Consider the following 14264-nt stretch of genomic DNA (forward strand, 5'->3'; position numbering starts at 1 on the left):
TTAAATGTCTTACAAAGTCTAGGTGTCAACACACACTCATGTTTTGCACTTTTGCCTATAGATATCACAGCAAAAACGGGAGTTTGACTCTCAGTTATTAGTGCTACATTTCCTAGTTAAGAACAGAACAGAAACTTTGTTACTGAGATCTGACTTCAATCCCTGGCTGTGCTCTGAACTCCAAATAGGATGGCATTTTCTACTGTAAGATCTGTTTCCTCTGTGATGTTCTAATTTCCCATCCAAGTGGCAGGAACAGGAATGCTGATGTCTGAGGAGCCTTAAGTCTCATTGTAGTTGTCATTTCACTCCTCTGTGAAGAGGGACTAGAGACTCTCTAGAACACAAGTCTGATAAGGGGAAGCTGAGGGAGTTGGGTGGGCTCATCCTGGAGAAAATGAGGATCAGAGGAACCTTCTCACTCTCTACAAGTGCCTGAAAGGAGCTTGTGGTGAGGTGGGGGCTCATGTCTTCTCCCAAGTAGAAGTGGTAGGACAAAGAGGAAACAGCCTCAAGTTGTGCAGGGGAGGTTTCCATTGGATATCAGGAAAAATTTCTACATTGAAAGGGTTGTCAAACATTGGAACAGGCTGCCCAGGACAGTGGTGGAGTCATCACCTGTAGCAGGATGCTCTGCCTGGAGTGGGGGTAAACCAACTCAAACTTCACCCTATTTGCAAAACTGTCAGTGGGGAATGGAGAAGGGTGGGACTCACACTGCTTTTGGTGTTGAATAATGCTGAAACCAGCCTGACTTTTTGAACTCAAGGTTAAACATCCTGACAGTGAGATGAATATACGGCAGAGCTGGTAAAGTACCTGATAAAGAAACCAACAGGTGACACTACAGATACTTATCTGCTGAGCTGACAGATGGCCTGGGGATTTCATACTGTAAAAGCCCAGTCCCACTTTTTGACAGCAGGCTCTTCTAACACCTTCGGGTGTGTGTGGAAATCCCTTCCTTGAGTGGGGATGACTCTCAAGCTCACTCCTCAAAGGCTGAGTGAAAGAGTTGTTGGTCTGGGTGAGTAACATCATAATTGCTACTTCATAATTGTTTTGGCTAGCTTTAATATAATTTCTTCAGTATTGTTTCAAAAATAGTTCACTATGCTGCACTAGTAGTTATAGCTATCCATGCTATGTAGTAAATAATTCTGATTAAGATCTTTTAGTCTAATCATTATCATAATAAATCATTAATTTTTATATTAATATATTTGATTTGCCATCCTTAATCCTGTGGGACAAAGCTGTATAAAGTTGCAATTACACCTATATAATCCTTTGACATAAACTGCTGACAAAGTCTTGGACTACTTCATCCAGCAGCACCCAGAGTCCTCTCTGAGAAGGAGTTTAGAAAGCCAGGTGATCCTTTCTGCACCTCACTGCCATTTGTACTAACCAGACAGTAATGCCATTTTTATTTTTTTTCTCTGACAGAGATGTGCTGTCACTACTATCAATGACTTTTTCTATTTCTATGTCACATTTGTTTTCAAAGGCTGGCTAATCAAGTGTGACCAATTAATGTTCAGGGTGATTAATTGCCTTGTCTGATTTTTTTTTTCTTGAGGTGTGCAGTGTGTGAAGAGTTAAGAAGTGATACATAAACCAGAGAGCTGATTCTTGCTTACAAAGTATTACGAACAGATTTATTCCATCATTGTAACACACACTGCCTGAGGTGTTTCTTCCCTGGACTTACACTTTATTGTCTTAGTTACCAATTGAATTTTGTGCCTCATCCCCCTCCCCCTCCTGTGTCCATCCCTAAGATTTAGCTGTCTCCATTTTTTGTATGGGTTTGAGAAAACCCAACCCTGAATTTCAGATGGATCCCCTGCAGTCCCCAGCAGCTGTGGTCGGTGTAATGTAAAGCTCTCAGACATGGATGCTGACACAGATGGGATCAGATTACAAATGTCTTAGAGAGTGACACACTGGAAGTCGAAAGAAACCTCTCTGTACTGTAGAATGGAGCATGAACAGACCTGCAGTTTTATAAAAATAATAATAAACAGCTGGATGAAGAGCTCAGGTTTCTTAACATCAGGCATGAAATCAGCCCAGCTGCTCTTCAATACCCTGTTGATCCTTGAACAGGAATATCCTGAGTAAGGTGCTGAGTCTGCCTGTTGTTAGCAGCCAGCTTTGCCTTGTAAGGTGATGCAATACCTAAGAAAACACAGAAATCTCGACACTGTAAACACCTGCCAAGCACTCGTGTGCAGCTCCAACTCAGCCTCACTACTGGCAGTGTGCAAAGAAGGGGCTGGGCATTGCATGTGCAGAGTCTCTCTCTCTGGTTTCACCTTGTCTGTGTCTCTGCTGCTTTTCAGTAGCACACACCACAGTGGCCTGCATTTGGCATGAAATTCTGAGGGAGGGTCAAGCCCTTGCTGCCACCAAAACTGCAGGAAAGACAAAAAAACTCTCCAACAACATTTTTAATGTTATAGAATGAAGGCATTACTTTATTCTGGCCAGGATGCGCAACAGAAATCATTTCATCCACACACAGCCTGGGGTGTGCAGAGAAAATCATTCTATGACACGTGAATTTTATTAGATTTTTCAGATACTTACACCATCAAAACCCAGAGAAATTAATTCGCTCAATGTTCATTGGTCCCAGGTTATGCAGTTCTTAGTATTTGGTTTTTTATCAGATGTTTTGGTGACATTGTGACCTATCAGTGCTGGCTTTGCTGTCACTGCAGCAGCCTCTTGTTAATCTTGTCCAGGCTATGGAATTTTGAGCCTCTGCAGCTGATGAGGCTGTCGGCAAAGGCTCTGCCTTTGAAGTATGTGCAATCTTCCATCCAGTCTGACTTAGGCCAGAATCCTAATGAGGATTTTCCAAATCAGCGTGATCAACAAGACTGCTAAAATAGTGTGAAGCTGAGTAGTTAACCATCTGACTCCAGAGGGGTGCTGGGCAGAAGCAGAAAATGTGAGATTTAACTGGGTCATATGCACTTCCTCACATGCCCATCACTGAGCATTCTGGCTGCTGTAGCTGTTACCAAAACACTGCAACCCGGTCACAAGGTTTCCCCTAAGCCTTCTTTCCCTTCAAGAATTAAAACACCCAGTTCTCAGCCTTTCCTCGTGTGGCAGCTTTCCAGGCTTTGGAGCGCCTTTGTGGCCCTTCTCTGGACCCTTTCCAACCTGTCCACATCTTTTTTTTTTGTATAGCAGGGATCAAACTGTATTCCAGGCTTGGCCTGTCAAGCGTTGAGAGGGACAGTGACTGCTCTGGCTCTGCTGGTGATGCCCTGCTTGGTGCCCAGTGTCCTTGCTCTGCTGCAGCAGCACTCTGGTCACTCATTTTGCTGCTCACCCCCCAGAACCCCCAGGGACCTTTCCACGGTTTGGAGGTGTCCCCATCCTAATTCATTTTGAAGCAAAAAGCACAGAAAAGAAAGGTTGTGTCCAATGAAGCCCCAAAATTGGATCTGGCATAATCAGTCCATATTCCCAGAAATAGGGTGGATGTAATTGGCAGAAGAGTAGGGAAATCTAAGTTTCAGGCATGGCTAATTGACCAAAGTTTGAAATGCACAGAATGTCTTCCTGACAGGAAGTTCTCTTTCCCAAGCCTAAATATGTAAATCACAAACGTTACTTTTGTTCAGTCTCTCTCTGCAAGAGGAGCTATGGTAGCATGAGTTAATAACCTGTAATCTGAATTTTGGGTTCTACTTTCAAGCTGCTGTATAAAGGCAATAGGACAGAAGATTTCCACCAGCCCATAGAACTTTGCTCATAAGACTTGCCATGCTTTTCAAGTCTAGGTGCAGGTAGGCCCAGTATGCAAGGAAGTGTCTGGGTAGGTTTCTTGCACCTTTGTGGCTGTCTGAGACACAACACAGACTCTGGAAAGAACAATTTTGTATCAAGTCTTGTGAATAAAACAGTCCTTTTAAGCATTCATGGCAGCCACTTTTTATAATGTTCTGAATGAGAGAAGACAGTTCAGGCACTCTGTCTACAGGAAGGAAGCAATTATTTTATTAGCACTTTGAGAAATTAAATTATGTGAATTATGGCAGAATAAGTTTAGCAAAAATGCTATAATGTAAGAAAACAATTAAAAAGAGTTATATAAGGTTGGGTGGCTTCTTTATTCTGATAGAGTGTGCAGTTAATTGATTGTCATATTGCTATAATGTACCCAGACAGTTGTGAGAGCAAATAGAGAGATCTCTGCTCAGGAGATGAAGTGCAGAGAAAGGGCCAGGTCTTGTAGGGAAAAGGGAATGAGCAGTAGGCTGCCACCCTCAGCTCCTATTCCCTGTATCCTGTGAAGGGATGTAAAGAGAATGATAGGGAATTTCTCTGTACTCAGCTTCCATGGCCTGATGCTGCAAGATCACATTGAGTGCTCCTCATGACAGTGATGCAGGAAGCAAAAGGGCTCCAGAACTGGGTTCCAGAAATGAGAGAAGCAGAGAGGTTGCTCCATTGGCACTGGTAAGGGAGCCAGGCAGTTTGTACCAGCCCAGCCACTGGCATCCTGTTCCTTTCTGAAAGTGCTCAACAAGCTGTAAACCCCCTTGGGCTGTTGGTCAGGTGTAGTTTTAAAGAAGCTGGAAGAAAATTGTATCCTTTCCCATAAAAGCCCATTGCACTTGGTTTAGCACAGAGAAGCATGCAGCTTCTAGCCAGGAAAGCAGCTGTATCAGAGGAAAGGAAATTAATCCAGAAGCAGCAAGTTAAAAATCACTTGCATTATTGGTCTGAAGTGTCATTTTCTTAAAATCTGTGAACTCTTCACTCACTGGTACTCACAGGTTTTTACACTACGTAGTATCACCTCTTCTGCTTAATTTTTCAGCATGGCTTGTACTTTCACTGGGGTACTTTCACTTCCCTGCACCACCATGAAACTCAGAAACATTCCAAAAAACTTGACTGATGTGGTGTCACAGAGAGCATCCCCGAGAGCAGATGAGGACCATGTGTGCAGCTCACCAGCGCCTGGGACTGATAGCAGCAGTGGGGCAGGCACTGACAAGCAGGAATTCTGTCTGGATCTGGGCGAGCCAGCAACTTCTGTGCCTCAGTTTCTCACCTGCAGAGGGGTAAGGTATCTTTCATAGACACTGGCAACCATTAACTAGAACTTGCAGAGTACACCACAAAGGGGAAGGGATTGGGTTAAATTCTGTTGCAATGGAGGTTATAGTCATTATAATCGTAGTAATTGCTTTCTTATAATAGTTTGGCACCTTCATTGCTCTAATGGCAGAAATCATAGCAATTTCTCCTTAAATTCTACCTGTTACCCCTTAAAACAAAGGTAGTGAAAGATGCAGAGGCCATCGCTGTGCACAGTGTTATGGATTAGGGAAAAGCCTGGAAGGCTGGAAGAGAATCACACAGCTTGAGCAGCATGAAGAATACAATGCTGAGAAAACGACTGAGACAACTTAGAGCACGGAGTCTGCATTGATCAGGAGTCAAAAGGGAGCTGTACCTTTTTGTAAGGCACTTGAAGAAATGCCTGTCTTGATTACCAGTTTGCGTTTCTAACAGACATAACCTACCAATCTTTCTTTCATATAGGAAAACACAGCAGTGTGAAGCACTAAAAGTCAAGAGTGTGAAGGGAGGACCCTCCAATGTCAGTCAGGTAATTTTTCACTTAAAAAAAAAAAATACTTCTTTAAAACAGCCCGCTCGTTTTGCTTTGAAAGTGTTGATCTCCCAGCTTCATCTGTCTGCACGATGCTGGCTGGAGTACAGTGCTTCAGTCGGAGGTTATTTGTATGACTATAGGGACGACCAGAGGTAAAAATGAGAGGAATGATGTGCCACACTCAACAAATAGGGGATTTTGTCAGGAGCACTTTGCCATGCAGCTGACCTGGGGTACTGAAATGCAAAAGGACAAAAGCAACTGAGGTAGTAAGAGGGTAAAGAAGGTGCTAAGTAATTAGCAAGCAATCAAGGCAGGAGAGAGGAACTTCACTTGTAGAAGAGTGTACAGAGCCAGGGTACCAAAGCAAGACCCACAGCTGTTAGCAGGTACTAGCAACTTGTGCCATTATGGTTGAAGTAACCACCAATAAAATCTAATCAATGAAATCCCTTTTAAGTTGGTTGGATCAGTGACCCAGAAAATAGCTCCCCTGCAGAAAAGGAAATGATAGTCTATAAAGTGAGAACTCAATGGGAAAAATCTATTAAAGTGAGCGAGCTCTAAGGAGACCTTTGGTGTTAACTGAAACCTTTTGGAAAGGAGCCACAAAACTCGGAGCAGACTTTTAACCCTCCAGCTGCCGCTGTGCCAGGAGGTGCTGAGGCCCAGCAGGGGGCGGCCGGGCAGGGAGGATGCGGCAGCACCGGGGAGATGCTGTCACCGAGAGTGCAGGAAAAACAAAAACCCTCCAACAACAATCATTCTAGTGTTAGAGAATCAAGGCATTACTTTATTCTGGCCAGGGTGTGCAACAGAAATCACTTCATCCACACATGGCGTGGGTGTGCAGAGAAAATCCTTCCATCACACAAGGTTTTCACTGATTTTTCATGTACTTATACAGTCAAAACCCATGGAAATTCATTGGTTCAGTGTTCATTGGTCCCAAGGTACACAGTTCTTAGTATTTCCTTTCCTATTAGTTATTGATGCCTTCACCTTCAATGTTAATTACGTTCTCATTCTTCATTCTCTTATCTATCTTTTCTCAGACCAGGTGTCCCGGACTATGCCAGGGATTTGAAGTTGATGGTCATTAATGGTCGTTATCTTTGTGTATCTTCTGTGCTACTCCCACTCTGTTCAGCTCATCAGGCCTCGAGTGCTGAAACAGTCCTTTGAAAAGAAACTTAAAATTCCTTTCCCCCGAGGCAAAGGCGAACAAGACTGAATAAAGTTACTAAAAAAATCTAAGTTTTGTATCATTTTCCAACAACGGGGTGGGGAAGATGCGGTGGCAGCACCGGGGAGGGTGTTCAGAGCCACCTGAGGAGCTCTCAGCAGAGGATTGCAGAGCATCCAGCAATGATGGGAGTCGAGCTCCAGGAACAGGCTCATCCTGCCAGATTTCGAACTGATTCCTCCTCTTGCCAAGCAGTGGATTCACGGTGAGCCCAGAATTACCACTCAGCTTTTTTATACCAAAGAAGGAAGTTGAAATGCTTAGCAAGGCATCCTGAGCCTGGGACAACGCAGAAGATGATTCTGATGGACCCAGGAGTGCATTATGAAGGAAAGGGTTTCTGGCACCCAAATTTGGGGGCAAAAATTAACCCATTTTTCATAGAATTCTTCTTTTGGTCCAAAAATCAGCTTTCTGTTGTCTAGCTACAGACAGTATTGATTGATTGTTAAGACTAGAAGACAAAAAGCAGAATCTCTGCCTTGTTTCTTCTGACATATCAGTGCAATTTCCTGAGAAGCTAAGCAGGGATCCAACAGCCCCAGGAACATAATTCAATAACAACAAAACTGGGAAGAGCATCTTGAAAGAAGTTATTAACACAGACCTCCTGAAAATCAGAAAATTCAGAATATGCTATGGATTGAATTCCATCTAAGATTAATTTGATTCAATTACTTTTACTTTTTTTAAATGCTAGGCCATCCCCATTCCTTATCTAAAAATGGAGAGAAATTCAGTGATGCAAAATAAGTCTAGTGTCTAGGAAAAGTCATTATCCAGAACTAGGTCTTCATCAATCAATATAGACTTCATTCTTGCATATAAATCACAGTAAAGAAGCTAAGAATATCCATGTAGAAGTAGAAGTATCAGTCAAGTGTGTTTTCACATTTTCGATTTTAAAAGTATTGGAAGTAATACAGCAAATCTGTCCCCAGGGACACTTAGCCATTTTTGCCTTTATCTCTACTTGCTACCTCTGACTTTTTTATTACATATAAGTGGAAAAGGGATGGGGGGAGAAAGCTTATATGCACTGGAAGACTGTGTGAAAAACATGTGTAACCTCTGCTCTTTTTGAAAGTGGCAAGAAAAATCCATGGAATTACAATTTGAGAAAAATTATTTTCTGAAGAACCTGCCGTGGGATTGGAAGGTCATTGAGCTACAAGACCTGAGGTATTTCTGCCCATAATAATCATTATATTAAAACTTCGGATTCTGAGAGTCTGAAAAGAGGATCCTACTTCATCAGAATTTTACCTTCTTTTCTTTAAAAAGCGTTTAGTCCTGTTGTTTGGCCAAGTGGGCTTCCAGGGAGAACTTAGTGAGGGGAAGAAGTGAGGGATCCATTTGCAGCACTCGACCTTTTCTGAGTGAAGCCCCTGCTGGGGTGGGGTTCATGCTGCTTTGCCAGACAAACTGTGTGTGTCATACTGCAAACCTAAAGATAGACAAACATAATATGTATTATATATGAAATTAATTTTAAATTCACTATTAAAAAGCCATTTAAAATCACATAAATGTGCCTCATAGAATAGTCCACTCTTGCTTCTGAAGGAGTAAAAAGCGTCTCCTTTTTTTGACTCTGGGTATATTTATGTGGGGCAACCAACCTGACTGTAAACATTGGTAAGAGGCACTTGTCCTTTTACATTTAATACCTTACATGTCACTGGCCAAGGTATGTGCCCTGCCTGGAGAAGGGGAAGGGGGCAGCTCTGCATGCTTTGGAGTGCAGGGATGATGAGGCTCCTGAGCAGCAGATGCAGAGGAACAGCCTCATTCCACCAGATCAGAGGCCACATCCTGCTGCAGCTGCAGGCACTCCTGCACCTCTGCCTGCCCAGCCAGACCCCACACTTCCTTTTGTCTTCACCTTCTGTGTAAAGGGCAGCAACAGCGCAAAAATTCCTCAGCTCTGAACTCAACTGAAAGTACTCTTTCTTAGTAGCTCTGAATAAAAACAATAATCCAAAGTTTTGAAATAAACCTTTATTTTTCCTTAATAACTGTCAGCATGTAAGAGTGTTTCAGGGCTTATGAGAAAGGAAAAAACCACAAATTTCCCAGCCAATTCTGACAATATTTTAAAGCACCTACCAATTACTTGTTTGTCAGAGTTTTTAGTGTAAACTCATGGTAATGTGTTGGCCAGATACTTCTAGGCAACTCTGCTCTCTGCTCACGTTATTGAAGCACTTTTCTCCTTTTCAGAGCACCTCCCTTCATAAGAGGCTGCAGTGGCCCCTTCTGAAAGTTGCTGGGATGGTGGAGCACAGGGCCTGCCTCTACATACCAGTAACTCAGCAGAGCCCTGGGTTGCTTTGAGCTTTCACTCCACTGATCCCATCCTTTTCTGAGCCTGTGTGATAGCAAACATGTCCCACCTTGGATGCAGCACAGGGTGCACCAGTTAAGATGGTGCTTAGGCTGTTGGTAGGGATGGAAAAGAGTTGTTTGGACCATTATTCTGTCCTTTTTTGGATTCCCTCTAGCATCTGTGGTCCCCCCAGCTCATCTTTCCCTCCTGCCAGAGCAGGAACTTGGTGCTCTCATAGTGAAGGTGTCTCTTGCAGCAAGCCCTGTGCACAGCAGAGCCTCACAAGCAAAGACAACCCCCTGTGGCTCCTCTTGTTTACTCCAGCAAAGAATGAAGTGATTAAAGAGGCCAGAACATACCTTTTCTCCCCAGGATACACCGGAGAAGCACAGCTGAATAAACACCCAGTGTTATTGCAGCCTGCTTGCTTGGGAGTTACACTGCAGGTAGCAAAGAGCTCTGCCAAATGTAGTGATTGCCACACTCTGCATCCACTGCCAACCTCACAGATGAGAGCGAGTCAGAAAGATTTACAAGGGCAAAGGCACATTCCTGGTGTTTCCTGTGTGTGAGAAAAGAGACAACTCTTAATTAAATAAAAAATTAAAATAATTTATCGAAAACAGAAAAATTGAAAATTTACAGAAGTTAGAAAAATATAAAAATTCGGGATCCTTTGACTCGGTAGATGGTATGCCCCAGGAGTGCAGGGATCTGAGATGTCATACATGAAATCCCTATTTATGCTTGGTCTTTGCATATTAAGTGCTTTAATTAATTAATTCTGAGTTAAATATTTTTAAATTGAATCTTAAAATTAACCCATCAGCCCAGGTACAAAAATCCAGTTCCATTATCAGTGTTTTCATTTGTTTAAAGTAGTTTATTAAGAAAGTTGCACCCTTCCCAGTTAAAATTTTCCCAGTTAAAAATCACAAACTTGCCCCTTCTCAAACTTCAAACCACCTGTACACAATAAGAGTTACCTTTCCTGTGTTTACTGTAGACTTTTACAAGTGTTTTGAGATGTGTTAGACGTATTTTAATACTTTTTTGTAGGTGTTTTTCACTGGCATTCTGATTCCAAGGCCAAAAAAACCCCCACCCAGTCTAAGAGCCAGCAGCTGTTTTTAGCCACGGCCATTACTCTGCAGGCAAGTCCCATGGCAACCTGAACACCTGAATTTTAATGAAGGCATTGTAGCTCCCTTATCTCGACCAATACCACCCCCCCCCCCCCCCCCGACAACGATGAGCCATTGGTAGATGGAGATGATCCATCAAAGGGAAAGCACCAATCGCTTTGGACCGAAGGGGCGGGCTGTGGGCAGACTGGGAGCGGAGCAAAAACTATAAAAAGGACAAAGCCAAGAGGTGGGGTCTCTTTTCCCCTCTTGCTCTCGACAGATCAGCTGTGGGAGACATCGGTGCTGGGGCATTCAAAGCCTTACCCCTTTTAAGGGGCTTTTAGTAATTTTTTTAAAGTCAACCCAGCACTGCAAGTTCTTTTTCTCTACCTGAGGTCTAGTGCTGTCTCAGCCAGAAGATCTCACATCCCTGCGCTCCTGGGGCATACCATCTACCGAGCCATAGGATCCCAAATTTTTATATTTTATTGATTTCTGTAATTTTTCAATTTTTCTGTTTTCAATAAATTAATCTTTTTAAGAGTTTTCTCATTTCTCACATGAGATCTTCTGGCTGGGTCAGCACTGGACCTCAGGTAGAGAAAAAGGTCTTGCAGTGCTGAGCTGGCTTTTGGCTGGTCCAAAAGTCAAAAAAAAAGTTATTAAAGGCTCCTTAATAGGAGTAAGGCTTTTAATGCCCAGCACTGACATCCACAGCCAGCCTGCAGAAGGCACTCTCTCACTCTCTGAACTTTCTGAGACCGGTCTCGTTCTTTTATAGTGCCTTTGCTCCGCCCCAGTCCGCCCCCAGCCCGCCCCTTCGGTTTAAATTGATTGGTGCTTTCCCTTTGACAGATCATCTCCGTCCACCAATGGCTCATCGTTGTCAGAGGGGTCAGAGTTGAGATAAGGGTGCTAAAAAGCCCTCATTAAAATTCAGGGTGCCATGGAGCTTGCCTGCAGGGTAATGGCTATGGGGCTAAAAATAGCTGCTGGCTGTTAGAACTGGGGTTTTGGAGTTAGCCCTTGGACCAAAGTGCAAGAAAAACACCTAAAAAAAAATTAAAATACATCTAACGCATCTTAAAACACTTGTAAAAGTATACAGTAAATACAGGAAAGATAACTCTTATGGTGTACACGTGGTTTGAAGTTTGAAAAGGGAGCATAAGTTGGGGATTTTTAACTGGGGAATTTTTAACTGGGAATGGTGCAACTCTCTTAATAAGCTACTTTGAACAATTGAAAACACTGATAACGGAACTTGATTTTTGTACCTGGGCTGATGGGTTAATTTTAACATTTAAAATATTTAACTCAGAATTAATTAATTAAAGCTCTTAATATGCAAAGACCAGGCACAATTAGGGATTTCATGTATGACACCGTGCTGCAGCTGGAGCTCTCTGGGCTTCCACTGAGTGCAGGGGATGTCTCAGCTCGATGCCCTTCTGCTTAACGCAACCGGGGGCTTGTAGCCACAAGCCCCGGCGTGCCCTCGGGCAGAGGGGACGCAGTGTTGGCCTCCACAGCGTCCTCGCTGCACGGCTCAGTGGAATCGGCGTGGGATGGGTGCGTGCCTGGCTCCTCCTCAGAGGAAACACGTCGGGTGGCCGATGATCAGGCTGGCGTTTGCCTGGAGGCAAAGAAGGCGGGAGGGGCTTCTGGTGTGAGTTCCAGCAGCTTCATTTGCAGGAGGGTCCAGGGACCAGAAATTGCTCGAGAAGAAGCGGGCTCACCCCTTTATCCCCTTTATGGGGGGGTGGAGCAAGGCGGGGAAAGAGAAAACAACCAATGGGGTACAAGCAGAGGGGAGGATACAATTTTTCAGAACAAATAGGGAAAACAGGGAGGTGGGAGTCATAGCAGGGAACCAATTAATAAATAAGAAAGGCAGAACTTTCTGGAACAGGGGGAGGTAATTTAGGATTGGGAGCCACCCGGGGGAGGTAACCTAAAATCTCAGTGACCTCTTTTAGTCCACTTTCCGATCCACTGTCCTGGGTGGGGAAATCCACCCAGTGGATGGCCCTGGTTTGACTGATATTTGATGGTTTCAGCCTGAGAGCAGGCTGAGCCACCCCAACATCTGCTCTTTCAGCATGTGCTCTTAGATGAAGGCTCTGGGGTACAGCAGAGATGATTCCATGCAGACAGGTTTGTGCATTGTCGGTCATACCTGCCCCTTACCCAGCATTTTGCACCCTTCTGTAATGGCCACTCTTTTTCCTAAGAAGCTTTACATGTTTTGAGCTCATATCTCTGTGGAATGCAAAGACTCTCTTAGGGAACAGGAAGGTAAAGGGTTGATGCACTTTCACTTAGCTGCCTGTTTGAGGTGTGTGTGAGCAAAGCTGCATTCGATAAGAAGCACAGAAGCCCATGGAGAGGGTTTTTATAACCACCGCTCCTGGGATTGCAGATATTTTTCTTTCTCTCCTTCACTTTCTCTGCCTATTTTGATAGACATTAGCAGAATAGAGATGATTTTTCTACTTAAAAAAAAGCAACCCAGTCAGTGACTAGTTTCAGTCAGTGATTAGTTTCACTGGGCACAAGAATCAAAAACAGGACATGAAGTTAGGAAAAATGAAGAAGCAGGGTCCTAATTAGGGAAGGAAAAAACCCTGATTTGTTTTCCCAAAGAAAACCAGTATTGAATAGTTTTATTTTCAGGTTCTACTTAACTGCTGAAGTGTGATAAAATGCCTTGAACTTGAAAATAGAGTAACTCTTCTCTTATCCTTTTCTAAAGTCCACAAAGAAAAGAAAGATGTTAGATATCCTGCAAAAGGCATGGGGGAAGCTGCTGAAGGCTCCTGCTGTTTGGGTCATGGGCTGTACTGCACAGCCACTGACTTGGGACCAAACTCGAGGTTCTTGATTGATGGAAAAGCATTTGCCACTATTTTTCAGTGAGCCTAACTTGCTAACACGAGCTGGCTGAGTGAACACAGAGACACTGTAACTGGGACAAATCCCAGCTTCCTCAAAAATTTTCAAACTTTTTTTTCTTCCTGTCAGATTCCAGACAGATGAAATTTCCTTGGCATAGACCTATTCCATTCCATCTCTCCTCTGAATCACAATAAATCAGGGCTTGGAGGTTAACTGATTGTGAGTGTGGGAAGAGAAGGTACCTGGCTTGGTGTTCAGATACAGCCTCATCTGCCCACCAGCTTGCCTTCTCCCGTGGGTCTTGCCTCTGCTACTACTCACTTTTTGGAAAATCCCAATTTCAATTTGATTCCAAGGGTTGCTGAGTCCAACTGATACTGTTTTTTGTATGATAGTGAGTGAGTGAGTACATTCCTCAGGTCATAAATCATCTCAACCTGACCCCAATCAACTACAGACCTGGATTTAATTTCTCTCCGTTCTCACCAGCCATAACAAATTAGGTCATTCTATGTCAGTGAGACACTGGAGCAGACACCACTGGGAACACCACAGGGATTCTGATCCAGCTATGTTGCAGGAAGAGTGATGATTTAGCTGTACCTTGTGCAAAAATCCAGTCAAACACATCATGAGCTCAGATGTCCATCATAGGCACCTGAACTGTCCTTCCCTCTTGAAGGCTCTTCCATTTTCATGTGACGCATTGCAAAGACTGCACGGGTCTTGTAAAAGGGACGGTGCCTCTGGCTTTTTTTGGAAAATGCTCTGCTGTAGAGCTGATGGTCAATAGATTCCACAGGTCTGAGAGATTCTTCTGAACAGTACGGCACCACTAAGAAGGATTCACTGTTCTGTGGAATAAGACCTTTTTGAGCTCAATGTGATACTAGAAATCAAAAAGGTGTGGAAAGAGTGCTGAATCCATTGTTCCAGAGGCTGACATTTATACCTTGGATTTCAGCAGGAAGATCCAAATGACCCTTTCCTATAATTCACTGCTTTCACTAT

At 43.6% G+C, this 14264-nt stretch overlaps 1 long non-coding RNA gene across 1 annotated transcript; it reads left to right on the forward strand.

The window, feature by feature from the left end:
* The first annotated feature begins 581 nt into the window (after window positions 1-581).
* Window positions 582-6907, forward strand: LOC116456084. Its single transcript, XR_004244534.1, has 3 exons — window positions 582-5096; window positions 5581-5647; window positions 6709-6907. It is a non-coding gene; the product is annotated as an uncharacterized LOC116456084 (long non-coding RNA).
* The last annotated feature ends 7357 nt before the right edge of the window (window positions 6908-14264 follow it).

The sequence above is a fragment of the Corvus moneduloides genome, chromosome 26 (assembly GCF_009650955.1).
Source record: "Corvus moneduloides isolate bCorMon1 chromosome 26, bCorMon1.pri, whole genome shotgun sequence".
Classification (NCBI taxonomy): Eukaryota; Metazoa; Chordata; class Aves; order Passeriformes; family Corvidae; genus Corvus; species Corvus moneduloides.